General features: G+C 36.6%; 1 protein-coding gene across 2 annotated transcripts in view; it reads left to right on the top strand.

The window, feature by feature from the left end:
- ADGRL2 (adhesion G protein-coupled receptor L2) overlaps positions 1–18,025 on the top strand; it is a 392,820-nt gene that overhangs the window by 201,031 nt on the left and 173,764 nt on the right. For both annotated transcript variants that reach the window (XM_082765657.1, XM_082765656.1), the window contains exon 3: positions 13,922–13,963. The gene's annotated coding sequence lies outside the window, so the exon portion shown is untranslated. The remainder of the gene's footprint in view (positions 1–13,921; positions 13,964–18,025) is intronic.

Genomic DNA, 18,025 nt, shown 5'->3' with positions numbered 1-18,025 from the left:
CATAAATTATAGTACTATATTAACATTTATAGGTGTATTGGATATAATCACACTGTCCACATTTGAAGCCAAAAATAAAATAATATTTCCATGGGTGATGCTGTAAGTGGGGTAGATGTGTCTGTGTGCACATAGCCATAAACATAACTTTCTTTTATCGAAAAGAAAATGTATACAGCTTTTAGCCACAAAGATTTCAATATGCATTTGATAAAGTTAACTTGGGTTAACTGTGAGCTACATGAGTTTCTGTCCTGCATGGTGTCACAACAGCTCTGTGGCAGACAGTGCCGTCCTTGCAGAGCCACTGCAGCCTTGCCTGTGAGGGCAGCTGGCAGCCAGGGCAGCCAGGCCTCCCCAGGGCCTCCCCTGGGCCTGCCCTAGACCTGCCCTGTGCCTGCCCAGCTGGGTGGCCTGCCCAGTTCCCACTGAACTGGTGGGCACAGAGCTCTGAACGTAACAGAAGAGCAAGGACTGGGACTGAGATTTTTCATCTCATAATTTGGTTGCTGCCTTTGGCTCAGTATTAATTGCAGAGGCACAGTTTCCTACATATTCTTTGGTTGTGCCACCAACAGATGACACACAGAGACACAGTTTCCTACATCTTTGGTTTGGCCACCAAATGACCTTCTAACACTAGCATCTTTAGCCTTAAAACAACAGGTATCTCAGGACAAGCACTCACTACCTATATTCCAGTCCTGATCTCCAAACCATGGTCTTCCTGTGTTTGAATGATCCAAGAGCTACTCAGGTGCAACCGCAAGCTCAGTGGCTAAGTATTTACTTCATCTGCTAAAGAAAACATTGATGATTATCTGAGGAAAGTGGAGAAATAGCAAATATGTATACTGTCTTTATAACAGACTGAAAAGTGTTAGGTAATTCAGGTTAGCATTACTGTTTTTAATTCAAAAGACCCTTTAAAGCAATTGAAATCTCTATTTTAATTATTACATGTATATATAATATTCCTTAATGCTGCACTTGCAACATAAAAAATCCAGCTGAACAGTACAACATGTGTAGTACTTTGGGGGTCATGCATGCTTTGATTCCATGCTTTCGTGATGATTGCGTGTAAGTTTGTTATGAATTATTATTTGACTGACAGGACTTACAATGATCTAGATGCTTTCTCTACTCTGAAAAGCTTACATACCTTGTAATTACCTTTAATGTATTCCATTTTTTTTTGTGTGTGCATTTGTAACTATGACATCTGGTTCTTTGCCAGACATTTTGGGTGGCTTGCTATACACTTAATTCTCAAAGTGCTGAGTGATATGGTCATGGAAAATACCTCTTCTTTGCCCATGAAAAAAAAAAAAAAAAAAAAAAAAGGGGCAATCATATCAGAGATGTTAAAATTTATGCTAAGTCTATTCAGAGAAACATAAATAGTCATCACTTGGAGAACTTGCTATGCAAGGCACAATCCTGCAATATGCTAGGTTCTTGCAAGATACTCTCAGCACCCTTACTGTTTAGTGAGTTGCCTGATGCTCAGCACCTTGTAGGATCTGGCCTCAGAGAAAGAGCATGAAAAGACCCAAAGCAAACTGGCAAACATTCAGCTGTTCCTTGTACTTTTCTTCTCTCTCAAAAGTAACAGTTCAAACAAAGGATTAATTTAGAAAGAAAAAATAATTAAAATTGAAAGAAAAGGAGGAAGGAGGATGTGTGAAAAAGAATGTTAATAACAGTATTTGAAGAGGGAAAGAAATTAGAGATGAAAAACCTGATTTTTCTTTCAAATAACATTAGGAAGGTTGTAGATGTTGTTTAATAATGTCCTTGAATATTTTGCAAGTGGCACAACCACTTCATGAGATGCCAATTGATGAAATACAGAGTTGTGATTTAAAGTGACAATGTCACCTTAGTTTTAGTCCGAGTGATGGATTTTATTTTGAAATGGGTTATACCAAACCTAACATGGAGAGATGGGTTCGCATTTGCTTTAGTTTTGATTAAAATTACTCTGGTTAAAAACACCACTCCCACAACTTTCTATCTTAATTTTATATCGTCTAATGTGAATTCAAATGGGCTGTACAAGATCCCAGCTTCTCAGGAATAGAGCTGATGCATCCAGACAGCCAAGACAGACACCAAAAATGCCAACCTGTATAGATCAGCTTTGAAGATTTCTTTCCTTTTTAACTGATTTTTTAAAATACAGAGGAAGCCTATCCCTAATAGCTTGCACCTGGTTTATGTGAAAAGCTAATATGAAATCCTGTGATATTGATATCACCTTTTTTTTTTTTTTTTTTTTTTTTATTATGATAAAGTGTAAAAATGGCAAGGCGGTGGAATAGGAAGCTCTAAGTCTTTATTTCATTGTTTTTTAAGTAGCAGATTGCACAGTAAATCAACTTAATTTATGTACCTTGTTTATTGTTAAATTCTCCAGATTCATTAAAGCCCTGGAACTGCAGTTGAACAGCAGAAAATGACCTCTTTTCCTGGCTGTTTAATCCATTTTCAAGCTGCATACACCTCTTTGAATATGTGTTAAAGTAGTAGCCTCATTTGACAAGGAGATTTCATAAAGCTTTGAAGTGTATCATTAAAAGGGACACTGTCAATTTGGATTTTTTCAAGATGACCAATTTAAAAAAGAAAATTTTTGAATGTTGGAGGTTTTTTTTTAATTCCTATAAAATGTTTTTTTTTTTTTTTTTTTTTTTTTTTCTTCCCTCTGTGCATGTTTAGAACTATCGTTTGGAAGACCAGGGAACATTACTATCATAGTCACAATAATTAATCCTGAACACTTTCATATTCCCCCGCAAACATCTTTTTCTCTAACAGGAACACAGTGCATACAGCCTGCCTGAGGCCTGTGAATCCTCTTGGCGTTATTTTAAAACTTTGAAACAGGACTTCACTAGAACAGTGCTTTGTCCTGGTCTGGAGCACTGTGCTTATTTTCATTTTTTGCCTGCTGTTTGACGAGGTTTTTTAGGTCTGATCTTTCTAGCATGTTTCTCCAGCAGCCCCCTGCCTACAGAGCCTGCAATGCCAACCACCCTTTCTGTCATGGGTCCTTGACAGACAAGCTCTGCCAGATGTCGCTGCCATGATTTCAGATATTCATGCTTACAGCTGTCCATCTTACATTTCTGCTGGAATTTACTGTCAACCTACAGAGACAAGAGAGAGAAGCATGTGCCTGTATGTTAACCACGTCCATCACATCGCCTGCTAATTGAAAGAGTCTTTGCCCTAATCTCCTAGACTGGCATTGGGATTGCAATCTTCCAGTGGAGGGGCAGGGCAGACAGCTGGGAAGCAGTAACATCTGAAATTGTGGCAGCTTTGTACTTCTGTGTATGTCAGAGCACAAACTACCTGCGCTACATAAACAGGGGAAAAATAGAGTGAAAAAAGGTCTTTCATCTTTTTCAGCTACACTGCATGACAAGTTTCTAGATGAGAAAGTGGTATTCAAGTTCCTAGTATCCTTTTAAAATATATATATTTTTCTTGGTAAAGTTGTTGCACTGAGAATATTTTATCCAAGTGATTAAGGTTACTTTTTACTCTTACAGGTTGGGTGCAGAATATTTAAATATAAGAGAGAGAAGGAACCCTAGATGTGTTAATACCTGACAGTTTATGGGAATGTGTTTCTGATTACAAGCAAAGCATGTGCATGCACACATGAATACAGCTGTGGTTTCTCTTCAGCATTATGTAATGTTCTTTCATAAAAGAAAGGAGCGAAGGCTCCTGCTATTCTGTTCAAAGGAAGGACGTTTATATATTTTATATGGCACTCTTTATACTGCTGTGTTATGGTATGTAATGTATTGGAAGTTCTCAGTCTGCAATAGACCCCCAAAAGGCAGACATGTAGGTCTAGAAGATGAAAAAAAATCAAAGACATGATATCTTGACAGAATTATATAACCTTCTCACACTGCCTCTGAACCTCATTGAATCCTCGAGGTGACAGAAAGCTGGCAAGCTAAGTAGAAGCAGCTGCTTGTGATGGCATGCCTAAGATATATGAATCTATTCAGTGTGATCAATGGCTGAATGCTCAACAGCCCAAGTCATTGATCATCACGATGACCCTAGTTCCTGCTAAGTCCATCAGGTTGCTGTGAAGGCTTAAAGAAGGAGGGATTGGAAGGCAGAAAGCAGGACATTAGCAGCAAAGGGAGGAGAAAGATGGAGGCACGAGCCCTCCTCATAAAAGCTATTCAGGAAATTGCAAAGCTCATTACTATGTGTGCGGTACTTGATCACACTGAAGTTTTGCTTGAAGGTGCATACATGAATAAATGCAACAAAACTTTATTCTGAGCATAGTCTGGAATTGCCACAGAAGCCTGCCTTTTGTGGAATTTCAGTCAGGGGTGGGGGTCCACGTTCTCCATGCTCCTTTGCCAGTCTCAGAAATAATACATGTGTGTCCATGAACCTTACATGCACATGAACCTTACTTTTGATATTCTTTCCACAAATGTAATGCATTGTAATAAACAAAATATGATCCCACAGTATATGTCAGTTTTGCCAAAGAAAGCAATAAGGATATAGTGCAAGCCGAGTGTTTATTATATGAATGTGTAAAAAGGATACAATGAGTTCTGTTAAATGCATTCTACTCATTGGCAAAAATAATTAAACAATTGAATTCTTTCACAAAAGGAACTACTTTAGTGCAATTGCATCATGAAAAGTGACTTTATGAGAATGGCAGAACAGGTTTTGACATGTTTTAAGGCTCATGATTTATGTAATTTTCTCAGTTCACTAATAAAAATATATATTTATAGCTTTTAACTGCAAAACGTGAAAAAGTCACATGAGCTGCAAAAGGCCAAGCTGGATTCCTTTTATCTTATGCATCCTGTTATTACTAAAGATGTTCCCTGGTAAACCAAAACGGTTTTTCTGCTACCCTTCATTGAGAAAGTTCATTTTCAGTACAGAACAATTTAAATGTACTGAGGCTGCATAACTCTCATTGTTGATACAATAAGTAATGCCAAAAGTGAATTCAGTTCACTCCATCAGGAGTGGGAATAAAAACACTTTTTTCCACTAAAGTAATCATACATGTATGTGAATATACACAAGGGGCCTGATCCAGAAGTAAAAGTCTCTCCCAATAACTTGGAAACTGGATTTAGTCCAAAGAGCAGATCTGTTGAACAAACAGTACATTTCACATTGGCACTTCTGAGCATGGAAGAGTACTGTAAAGGCAAATGTCTCTGAGGTTGTTGTTTAAGGTAAGGTTCGATTTGTTTCACAGAGCGCTATTTTGAAAGGACAAATAGTCTCACATATATAAATCGTTTAGTTTGACATAACAAAAAAAAAATTATGAATCTGAGCTATTTGCATTTAGTATGCATGATGCACTGATTATAAGGCTTGAGCTTAGAGCCAAAGTGCTCAAAGCAGAAGAGAAGATTAATTTCCATTTTCACCAGGAGAAAGCCACTTCCCTATTTGTTATATTATTCTGAGTCATGCATTAATATTTCTTTTGTTTTCATTTTCACTGAATTTCCTTTCATTACATAGCAGTTGGACTATAAATATAGCTGTTAGTAAGATACAGTTTCCAAGTACATAAAATCAGAGGAAGAGATGCTTTTTTTTGGCCTGGTGCAAATTGGGAGTACTTCCAGTAGTACCATTGGGATTACAGCATTGTAAAATTGAGATAAAATTACATTCTTAATTTTCCTTCCTACCATACCTTCATAACCCCATCTCCAGGTCCAAATGTTCTTAGATTTTTTATTGCCTCTAAGTCAAAAAAGATGCACTGTGGTAGTGATAACAGTTGGGTAACACTGTCATGAAAATAACTGAATTATCTGGTTAAATTGCAGTTCCTTATTTCATTATGTGACTGGGATATCAAGCCATCTCATTTTTCGTTCTCAGTGTAAAACACAGAATAATTTACACAGCAAATTCCTTCATTATGACATACATTGTGTTGAGGTTTGAGTGAAGGGAAGTAGTAAACCTACAATTTTTATTAGCAAAGATGAATGATCTATTGTTTGTTCACCTTCACCTCTCATGAGTGCATCCATTTACACCTGCATAAAGTGTGATTTCCAAATACAAATTTAGTGTTTAGTTAACACATACTGTAGTAACCAGTAATTAATACTATTAATGTTTTTGATGATTGAGTCTTTGATCTCAATATGTGGACTTTGGCCAAGCCAAATTCTGCACTTCAGTCATCTCAGATATTCTTTATGGGACTTCACAATTAAAATGTATTGTATTTAATTGTATTTAATATTTTGTATTTAATTTTAGAACTACTCCATCAGGAATTTTTTAGTGAAGTTCTCAAAGTTGATCTCACATAGCCCACCAGTTAATTCTAGCTGGGTCTTTCATGCTATTAGCTGTGCTTGTCAGCAAATATACCTTCCATTATGCTTCCGACCTAGGTAGAACTTTAACTTACTGTTTCTGGGCTCTTCTTTTATGAATTCCCATCGTACCTCTCCACTCAGCCTCAAAGCTTAATGAGAAATTCCCTCCATTTTTATCATAAAGTTTGACAAAAAGTCGTGCATGTCAACTTGCTAAAAAGTCACAACACCTACATGAATATTTTTGAAACTGCATTTCCTGCAGCAGAAGTGGGAGCACAGTCAGTAGGCCCAAAGGAACTCTTAGACACACGGGGCTGGATAAATTCTTGCTGTTCATTTTTGTCTTGCCTGTAGGCATTTTTTTAACAGTTTTTAGTTCATGTGCACTTTTACCTCCTGTTTAGTTTTAATTTGTCTAACAACATAACAATACCTTCAGGGAGTATTAGTGCTACAGTAAAAGCATACATAAATTCTGCATGTACATATATGTATATGTGTGTGTGTAACAAAAACTGAGCAATGCCTCCTCCCCTGTAGTAGTTCTACTCTTCAGCTTGCTTAAGAAAAAAAAAAAAAAAAAAGATGGTTACTTGCCTAAATTAAAGAAAATGAACTCTGTATTGACAAGACTTCATACAAAGTTTCTTTAAACTTGTGAAGTTGAGACTATGAGACTGGAGAGCTGAGCAGAAGTTGCTCCAAGCAATATATGGAACAGTGACTCTCTACCCTGGGGAGAGAGAGAAGCAAATGTGTTGAACACCTGGAACTGGAATAAAAATAAATATATAAATAAATAAGAACTATGGAGAATTTTACTCAGTTTTAAAATTTTCCTGTCATGCCACCCTGTGTCTCTGTCATGCAAATTTCTCTTTTCTTTGGCAACCATACAAAGAATAGAGCTGCCACTAGTGCTGGGCTCCATGTCCTCTGCTTAAGGCAGGACATTTAGGCTACAAAGAGTTGTCCAAGAAAATGTTCTCCCAAGAAAATGTCTAATTTGGTGGATCAGGAAGAGGCTCTGGGATGCATACCTAGAGTCCAGCAGCTCCTGGAGAGATGCCTGCAGCAAGCAGGGTGGTGCCAGGCAGTAGCAAATGCCAGGAGCTCTCCTGGTGCCAGAGGGAAAGGGAGCTCTGCTGGATCTCTGAAGAGAGACTCTGGAGCTTATAGAAAATGTAGTTTGCTATTCTCAGAATGAAGGAAGGGGCCAGGTTAGAACAGAGGCTAAGGAAACACCTACTTGGAGAAGGAATGAAGGAGCAGGAGGAGACAAACTATTACTTAAAAATAAAGTTGACCCGTGGCAAAGATTTGTAAACTGCTGATAAAATCATGGTCAGAACTGCATCCCCACTCCCCACCCCCCCCATATAGGACAGCATGGCATGCCTAGAGATTGCATTATATTACGCTCTATTATGCCCTACAGAAAGCACACCCCAAACAAAATGTTTTGAAAATGTTTTACTTCTGGTTATTACAAATAAACATAACCAGGTAACGTGCTTCATAAAGTTTAGAGTTAACAAGTCAGCTTTTTTGCATATATAGCTTATATATTCTATTTTGGATAGATCTTTCATAGAATTTTAGACAAAACTAAAAAAATAAATCAGGAAAATATGATGCAGAACTGGAATATATAACAAGAAATTTACATGAATAATCCCAAATATATGAGCCTTAAACTCTGTTTTATTTTGTAAATGCATAAAATTAACAAATTAAACAGGAATGTACAGAGAGGAACAAATAATAACTGCCCTTTCCCACATTTTCAGATCATTTCTGTTGTGTGTGTCTTTGAACCTATATCAAATGTTTCCTCTCTTCTGTACTGCAGTAAAATCACACACCATCCAAAAAGCATCTCCTAATGACCAGGCACTGTTCCGTGGGGGTTTTACAATATCTTTACAAAATTCCCCAGTTTATAAACTTCTCAAACAAGGAATATATTGTTTGGCATACATTCCCAGTTGTATATGGCATAGATAATTACAGCACCATAAAATTATTATTATAAAGACTATGCACCATATTCCCAGCTGGTGGAAATCAGTGTAGCTCTTCCCATGTTACATGAATCAACTTTTAAATGAATTCTCTAAGTGGAACAAGTTACTACAAATATTTTGTGATCTTTAGTTATGCATGGATATTGGATTTTTTTTTAGGTATGTTTTTTATTATTATTATTTTTATTTCATTTTTAGTACAGAATTGCAAACTCTGAACTTTAAATGATCTTTGCATTCTCTATAGCACAAATATAATTTGGGAACATTATTAAAACTTATGTAGTTGTATGTAAAGCTTATATTATATATACAATTCTGCAAGGAAATACCTATTTTAAACTCCTGGGAACAGTTGTGCAAAAATAAATAGTTTTTATTTATATGATCAGACCCATTGATTTCAAAGGGGTTGTGTGTACATCTTCAAATGTACTGATGTGAAAAAGCATTGAAGATTCCGTAATTTGTAGTTTCTCATTCAGAACAGTAAAAATATAGCAGCTTCGCTGATGGATTAGGAAAAAGTGCTGTCATATCCCAGAGAAGGGCCACAAAGATGATCTGAAGCTGGAGCACCTCTCCCACAAAGACAGGCTGATGGAGTTGGGTTAGTTCAGCTTTCAGAAGAGAAGGCGCAGGGGATGCCTTATAGCGGCCTACCAGTACCTAAAGGGAACATACAGGAAAGCTGGGAAGGACTTTATCAGGGAATGTAGTGATAAGATAAGGAGTAAGGGCTTTAACCAAAAAAAAAAAAAAAAAAAAAAAAAAGTGTTTAGGTTAGATACAAGGAAGAAATTCTTCATTCAGAGGATGGGGAGGCTCTGGAACAGGTTGCCCAGAGAAGCTGTGGATGCCCCATTCCTGGAGGTGTTCAAGGCCAGGCTGGATGGGGCTTTGGGCAGCCTGGCCTAGTGGGAGGTGTCCCTGCCATGGCAGAGGGGTTGGAATTAGAAGATATTTAAGGCACCTTCCAACCCAAACCATTCTGTGATTCCATGATTCTATGACACGGGACCGCAAATGTTAGGCTTCAGCAACCCTGTTGGACAAGTCTCCCCAGATCCTTAAAAGACTTCCCATATAATATGGGCTTTCATGTTATATATGGTCAAATCCCTTGTCATGTATAAAAATTATACCGGGTACATTTTTTTGCTATATGTTCTTTTATTATCTTGAGCTATGAAACCTCTAGAAAAGCTCCCATGGCTCACCAGGAGATACACTGTAGAGTGACTTTATATTGCATGGTCAGGGAGACTGGTCAGATTTTGTAATGATGACAAGATGTACAGTGGCTCTGATTCTGACAGACTCCATTATACCTCTCTGGGACAGCAGCAGCCCAAGTCAATACTGTATCTACCTAGCAGTAATCCAAGACCTTACTTGAAAATGAGCTGTGAGAGTTTATTACTTGTGAGCAGACAAAAAGCTATGAAAAATGCAAGTAGAAACAAAAAGCAGTGTAGCATATTTATTCTAATGTAAAAAAGCAAAATCAACCAATTGACTTTTTAAAGACAATCTTCAAAATATGCAGAATTATGTTTTAATGCTTTATGTCTATCATTCTTTCCTGTAGGTCTGACTGCAATCCAATCTAATTCAATCCATCTAATGCATTTCTAATGTGTTTTTCATCATAGAAGCTAGGCACCATTAGGAACTTATCTCTGTTCCCACTTTACCTTGGTGGTGACATGTTTTCAAACCAGATGATATTCTGTGTCAGAAATATCAAGATTTCCCATAAGCGGAATTCAGTAACCCCCATGTACTTTTAGCTTCCCGATTCTTCTTAGTGACTGCATTTCGATATGTAGTCCCCAGTATCTGTTCATCACTCCTAATTACTTTTATTTTAGCCTATGTTCCTGATTTCTGGGCCAAGAAGTTTACAGAACTATGATGTACTCTGATGATGCATTTAATCAGGGCTTAGTAATCAAACAGAAAGCTTTTCAGGGCAGGGTGGAATATGGGAGGAACCATATTGTCTGCCCAATTATTGTGTTTCCTGTTCTCAGCCGACAGAGATCCTGCAGGGACCAGAAGACCTGCCCGTAGCTTGATGGGAAGTTACTGAATAAGTAGAAGCCATGTCAAAAGGGGAACGGTGGCAGAAAAACAACATAGGATCAGTGTAGTACAAAAAATTTAAAGTGTACACACTTCTCATTTCCAAAAGCCTTTGTCATCAGGGTGCAAAACTCTCTAGAAATATTTGTGGGTATGGGTGAGGGGCAGGAGAAACCTAACCATTAATTCCTAAGAGGTGTTATCTGATGCATCAGAGTTTGACTGTAAATTTGACTACACTGCTGTGGTGCACAGAGAAATGAGTGAAGAAATATCTGATTAAAGTGTACATTGCTGCTGAGGCAACTGAATGTTGCCATAGCAATTGAGATGAAATGTGCAAAGAAGTGAGATAATTAAATCTAACCCCTTTAGTAGTTTTGATAGTCAATGCACTGCCAATAGGAAAAGTTATCTACAGTGTTAAAGATAAAACATATTCCTCATGGAAGTACTCCTTGCTGGTATTTTGTTGATCTCTTTTTAAATACATTGCTTCAGGTAGCTAATTTGAATGTTCTCTTTAATAATCAAATACAGTTTTGACCTTGGTCTGTAACAGCCTAGAACTTTTCCTGACTTCTTCTATCATGGGAACTGGCTACACAAAATATCCAGAATGTTTTTATTCCCCCCTCTTCTGCGTGTAGTACAGTAAAGCCAGGGCTGTCATGTCAAAGCTTACAGTTCAATAATATCTAGAACGTGCTGCCCTCTTCAGGAGCTAGCGATTAAAAATATGCAATTTTGTTTATTGATCCCAAAACTGTAGTGAACAAGCAGGAACTACAGAACTAAGTTCTTTTCTTGACATTTCTAATGCCACTGCCAAAGACACTGAAAGTAGTTGCAACATTAATAGACAAATTGGGTTTGGAAAAAGCAAATCAAAAACTTGTTAGCATTTCTCAAACGAGATTTGAGAATTGGGTGGTCATACTCACATCCACTCAGGTTATTTATTTGAGGCAGTGAAAGCAAGCTAGGAGAAGCCTTGACTCACTTCTTCTAAAATAATAATTCTCTTCTACACAAGCAAATAACCTGTTATTAAAAATGATTTATGTCTAAAAAGAACTCATACATTAGCTGTCATACTGAACTTATTTTACTTTCAGCTGCTTTGCTCCTCTGAATCCATGTAAGGATTTAAGCCATGATTTAGCAGAACATTACAGCGTATGCTTAACTTTAGACAAAAACATTGCTTCAAAGACTGCAGGGGAATATTTGTGTGAAAGCACCAAATAACTTACACATTAGTCTGGAGGCTTCCATACTTGGCTGATACGTGGGGGATAGGACCACAGTTTTCAGTTTGTGTCTTACAAAGCTGTAACTCATATTGTGGAATCTTAATAATTAAAGAATAGATCTAGAGGCAAAATCCAGCCTTCCATGAATATAATTTCTTTTGAAGTCAGGGGGAACTTTTGTTCATTTATGAAATGGTGACATTTTATTGGTTTACAAATAGCTTTGACAAAAATAATTATGGCTCGGTGGCTTGCAAGCTGTGCAGGGGAAAGGCAAGTATTACTTTGCTGAGATGAATGGATTTTTTATGTAGCAGCCCTGAACAGGCAGTGGATTAATGATTACCTCACCCAAACAGGGCACCTGAGAGCAGGGAGGGCTCAGGAGCAGGGATGGCTGGGACGGCCGCAGACCCAGTGCTCTGTGGGAACTTGGCTCCACTGAGAGGCATCATCAAAGGGCTCATTTTAAACTTATGTGCAGTACTCTTCCTTTGGCAGAGGGAGATTCTATTTTCCTGAGTTTCATAAATGAAGTAAGGGAGGTATTTTGTGCTAAGTCTCACACAAAGCACAGTAAAGAAGCTGTAGCCTGCAAAGAGCGGAGCAAAAGTGGCTTTAAGGCTTCTCCATGGATGCTGGGATTCAAGGCTGGATACAGGCCAATGAATCTTCGCGTAAATTAGAGCAGCCTGGGGGGACTCTTCTAATTTACATTAGCTTTATCCAGGCTCCCTGTTTCTTGTGCTGTGCTGCAACCTAGATTGGGCCTGAATTTCTGCAGCGCTGAGCACTGTGGAAACTCCCTTTTTGCCCAAGGTAAACTCCTTGAACGGAAGTAACTCCTGTCCCGGGGAATTCTTCTCTAGCTGGACACTCCCTTACCAGTAAATAGTGACATTTCATCCAGTACTGTATGTGGTCATGCTGAGAGCCTAGAATTAATCTGTCATTTAGCTCAGTTTTTGTCTTACATTATTTTGGCTAATAGCCCTACTTAGATGACAACATATTTTTTTTCAAAGTGGTTTGTGACTCTATCTGTTGGTTACAGTAACATTTTCTAAACATAATTTTAAATTGAATTCCTTAATTCTCTCCCTTGCATGTTTACTTTAGGAATTAATTTTCTCAAAGAATAAAAATAGTTAAGAATTATGAGTCAGTTTTAAATGTTTTCCCTCCTTTGATAAAAAAACTCCTTATTTTTCCTCTGAAAAGCCTGCACAAGGCAGATTCTGTACCTAGCCCTGGCTGTTTCAGGGAGAGTAATGTTGAGAGATGATGTGTGAGAAATGACTGCAAAATTTACCCTATTGTCCTGAAAACTTTTTATTCTTGGACTGTACAATTGGCACATATAGCATAAGATGTTATAGAAAAGTCAAAATCCCCTCCGCTTAGCTACTGAGGGAAAGTGATCACTCTCTGCTCAGCCTTTAGTTTAAGGAGCTGGTGGCAGTGATTCATTTATTTCTAAAGAAAGCAGAATAGCTACTATGTCAGGTGTAAGACAGACTGAAAAGGACAATAGAGTGGAAGGAAGAAAAGAGAGTTAACTGGTATCCTTTCTTTCATTTCCAAGCCACAATTAAAGCATGCTGAAGAGGTGTGTGATGGACTTCGTGCTCCAGCCTAATCATTACAAACTTACAGCCCAGAACTTATATTTTCCTAAAGCAAAATGTAAAGATTGATTAATTAGTTCAATAATCATAAAATATTTAAAAATTAGTTAAGAAAATGTTTAACATATTGTTGACAATTATCTCTGTATACATACATATATAACCATTTATGCACATGCTTTACCCTGTTCTCTCCCACTCCATAGAAGAGTGACAGCCAGCCTGAAGTTTTATTTTCTAAAGTACTATCACTAGTTGGATGCCAAGATCCTATGTCTATATTTTATGAACATTGTAGAGATAAATTCCAGCTGGCATGCAGTTCTAAATACAGATATGCATAATAGCCAGTACTTTTTTTCTAATCCAGTACCTGCTAAGTACATGTAATATATATTCAAAACTGCATTAAACTATTGATCTATGATTTGAACATATATATATATATATATTATTTTTTTTTGATAGTGATGCATTGTTTGGCAGCTAGAATCCCTGCAGATGAGAGTATAATAACTAACAACATTTTCTTTGCTTTCTAGGGTCTTTATGGCAGAATGATTAATTCCATCTTTTCTAGAATGGTAAGCAGAAAGCTATTTCTGTTTCTGATAAAAAGAATATAAGGTAAATTATTTTAAGATTGCCAAATTGCTTAAGAAATAACTGTACTGTACAATTTCATAATGATATGGCTTGTACAACTGAAAATATTTGAATATTCAAATCCTGTAAACTACCTAGAAAAGATTGGCAGAACGTTATACTAATTCTTCAAAAGAAAATAAGTCAGGATTTAGCATCTGTCTTAAAAATGCTACTGACCTCAGAATGCTCAACTTTTATTTTTTCTGTATAATCTCTTATAATGTATGGATTCCCATACACCTAAATACATTTTCATTCCATCAGTGGAGAATATAAATCTCTCTCTTTGTGAGACTCAAAACTCAACTTCAGTGAGTTCCATAATATGTGTTACTATTTGAATTGTATAAGACTGATCTTTATTTATGTTTCACTGGGGCCTTGCTGTATCTGTGAATTAAAAATACATATTTTTCAGAGACATCAATTCTTCTGCATGCTTAAAGGTTGCTTAAAAAAAAAAAAAAAAAAAAATTGTTTCATTTGTCACTCTTTTTTTTTGATGGCTGAAAAGGCAATATTTATTTTACCCCTTGATCATAACATCTTTGCAATCAAATAAAAAGAAAAAATCATCATACTGTACATGTAAAGGTCATCCTAAAATAACATGTCTGAGCAAACTATACAGAATCCTATGAGTACATTGCTAAGGAGAAAGGTTTTTCAGCAGGTCTTGGGCATTCACTTATAAAAAAATAAAAATAAAAACCTTTCCCACCACATAAAAATGTAGTTTGAAATCTACATAAAACCATCATGAAGTGAAACTACTGTTAAAATGGAAAGAAATATTACTCAAAAATATCCCATCGGAGCACAAATTCTGACTTGAAATGTGCCTGCTTCTTACTGTTACATTTGAAAGATCTTCCACCTAATCCCAAAAGAAACTCAAGACCCTTTAAAAAAAAACACAACAGATTATTCAAAAACCTTAATGCATAAGAGCATGAAACAATGATAGACTTAAAATACGTGGGACTGATTTTTTTGTCTTTGATATAAAGAGTATCAGAGTTGCCAGACTTCAAGAAAACCAATAGCAAGACACAAGTTTTATGATGAACTTTAAGAACGATAACACGATTTCCAATGAACAAGGCAGGTTAGTTGTTCTTTGAAACTTTTTTATAGGAAAGTAAAACCTGCAGGTGAAGCTGTTTTGAAACACTTGTTTTTAACCTATAGATCTATCCCCCTGATAGTAACAATGAGGTCTGCTTTGGCAAAGTCTGTGATGTATTTTTACCTGTCTGCTAACTGTATTTCACAAGGATCAGGCCTGAGGATCCTTTTGGAGCATATCTGTGATTAAAAAGAAATAAGTCACATTGAACTAAGGAAAACACACACACAAAACAGTTGCAAACAGACATGAGAACTGCATTTAACCTCCTTCATCCACAAACATAAAAATATTTGAGAAGAACTTGAGTCATTTTTAATCAAAAAGATTATCTGTGTGACAGTTAAGTAGGTTTGGGATTAAACTATCAAAGGGTCTGTCTCTTTTGTGTATGTTTGCCAATTAGCAGTAGGTACTTGGCACAAGGATCGTATGTAGGTTGCAGCCACAGACAGATGCTTGCGCTGCATACACCCTTTTCTGCAATGTTCATTAGGCAATAATATTGTCGAAGGTAAGTGTTTACCAGCAGCTTTAGTCTACTTTAAACCATTTTAGCCTGAGGCTGATTTTGTGAAGAAGGCTTGGGGGAAGGGCAGAAAAGAGGCACAACATTTCATTTTTCATGAAAACAAATGTATTCAGCCAGTATCCTGATTTGAGGTAATTTATAACTCGAAATTTGCATGCTAAGTGAAATTGTAATTATTTTTATTTTGAGGCCAAGTGTGTTATCTACATTATAAGCGAAGGCAATAGGACAAAGGCTTGGGCCTTAAGGGTTACTACAACAAAGACCGTAATAGATTATTTTGGGGACAATTCCTTTTTATGTGTATAACCATATACACCCCAATGAGTTTTCCCTGACTTGTTTGGAATCAACGTTACACTGCTGATTATGGATTTCCATTATGTAAATGTAATTCAAATATAAATATATTTTAAAGTTGTGTGTCTGTTGTTTAAGGAATGGGAAACTGAGCTCCCTCATATTACTGCAAGGCTTTTTTAATCCTGAAAATAAGATAAATGTCTCAGAAGAAAATAAATTGTTCAATATAATTAATACAAGTTTAAGAAAAAAAAACACAACTTCTAATTTCTATCTGTGTTTAACTCTATCTGTGTTAAATGAATAAAGATTAAATGCACATTACTTTGAACAGTCACAACATGTAGATTTTAATCTAAAAATGGACTTTTCTCTGTGTATATTAAGAAATTATATGTTATCTCAAGTTATTCCTAAATACATAATATTTAATGGTAGTGTTTAATTAAATATGTAGCCATTTTGTCATGAATTTTGAATTCTATAACTGTTTTTGATATGTGAAAAATCATGTCTTAGATAAACTGAGAACATAAAAGAACTATTAACATATGTAGAGGGCCGCTGCAGCTAAAAACAGGAGACAAAAAGTAGTTCTCACTTTCCTCTCAATTAAAACTCTGTGCAATTATTCTTTTAGATTATAGATCTCTTTTGGGATTCTGGTTACACAGAACTTTTTGGTTCATTTCACAGGAATAATATTCATCTTAATTAGCAAAAACAATTGATGGGCTTTTCTCTTTTTTACAAGAGGGAGTTCACTCGGTGTACTGATTACGAGTAGTAGATTATCCTGATAAACGAAAAGTTCTTGTCTTTCTGAACAGCAGCTGAATATGTTATCTGTCTTCAGCCTTGTAGCTTCTTTGTTAGACATCACCTTGTTGAGACAGAATGACTTACTTGGTAAGTGGTTGACCCAATTTTTTGTCTGGCACCCTAACATTGCTGGGCATTATGCCAAGCTGGATCTGTAGCTATTTATGATGGCATTCAATGTTCAACTATGCAAATCACAACTATTAGCCAAAAAAGCATAGCAGATTTTTATTTATTTATTTATTTATTTATTTATTTAATATTTCCATAGCTCACAAGGTCAAAGCATTTGTTTTCACAAATTTTAAGTATAGTTTTGTAAGTAATGATCTGTAATGTTTGAAGAGATTGTCACCTTTTAACATTTTATTTAGACTGAATTAGACAGAACATAAACATGTTTCCTTATGTGTTACAAAATAATTGTATGGAGAAGAGACATGAGATGAAGTGAACAAACATATTTCATTTTATTTGTCCTGTGAGTAGCTTGGCTGCTCTGTACAGAATTACAATAAAAGGAAGCAAAGACAAAGAGTCTTTGGAGTCTTTCTCCAAAAGCCCATCCTGATGAGGGTGGCTGTAGGAAGCTGTAGCCCAGAGTTCTCCCTGGCCTTCAGCTTGAGCAGCTCCACGTTGCCTGCATGTCTGCTCTTAGTGTGGAATCAGATCTGAACCCTTGGCCAGTTGATCTGTATGTACTCACAAACATTTATGCCTCTGTTATTTCCGACCCCTAAAGATGGTGCATACCCACCATCTTCTTGATGAATCATAGTTCCAGACAGAGAAAGGGTGCAAAGTCCCAGGAGACCTGTGCTTGAACCGTGCAGTGAACTGCAGTGGTCTGCTGGAGCTTTGGCCTAGCCAAACACTCAAAGATTCTGAAACAACATAATATAAATAGGCAATAGCTAAAAAGTAATATGCAATATGTGATAGAGTGATATGTATAGTCACTACATATACTGGCCTGTATGTAGTTGACAATATAATAAATAGCGACATATCCTCTTAGAGAAAGGGGAAGTAGATTTAGGTATGAAGAGCACACGGTGTGTTTTCTAATAGAGATTTCGGGCATAATTTGGATTAGGTCTGTATTTTGTGACAGAATATGAGAGGGGAGCACATGTTTATTCACTGGGTGAGCACCCTTCACATAACACCAATGGCTGCTTAATTTAGTGATTGCAACATGAAATAATTAAC

This window comes from Aythya marila (genome assembly GCF_965140915.1).
Source record: "Aythya marila genome assembly, chromosome: 8".
NCBI lineage: Eukaryota > Metazoa > Chordata > Aves > Anseriformes > Anatidae > Aythya > Aythya marila.
The sequence above is the reverse complement of the archived record's forward strand: the minus strand, read 5'-3'. Positions and strand labels throughout refer to the sequence as shown.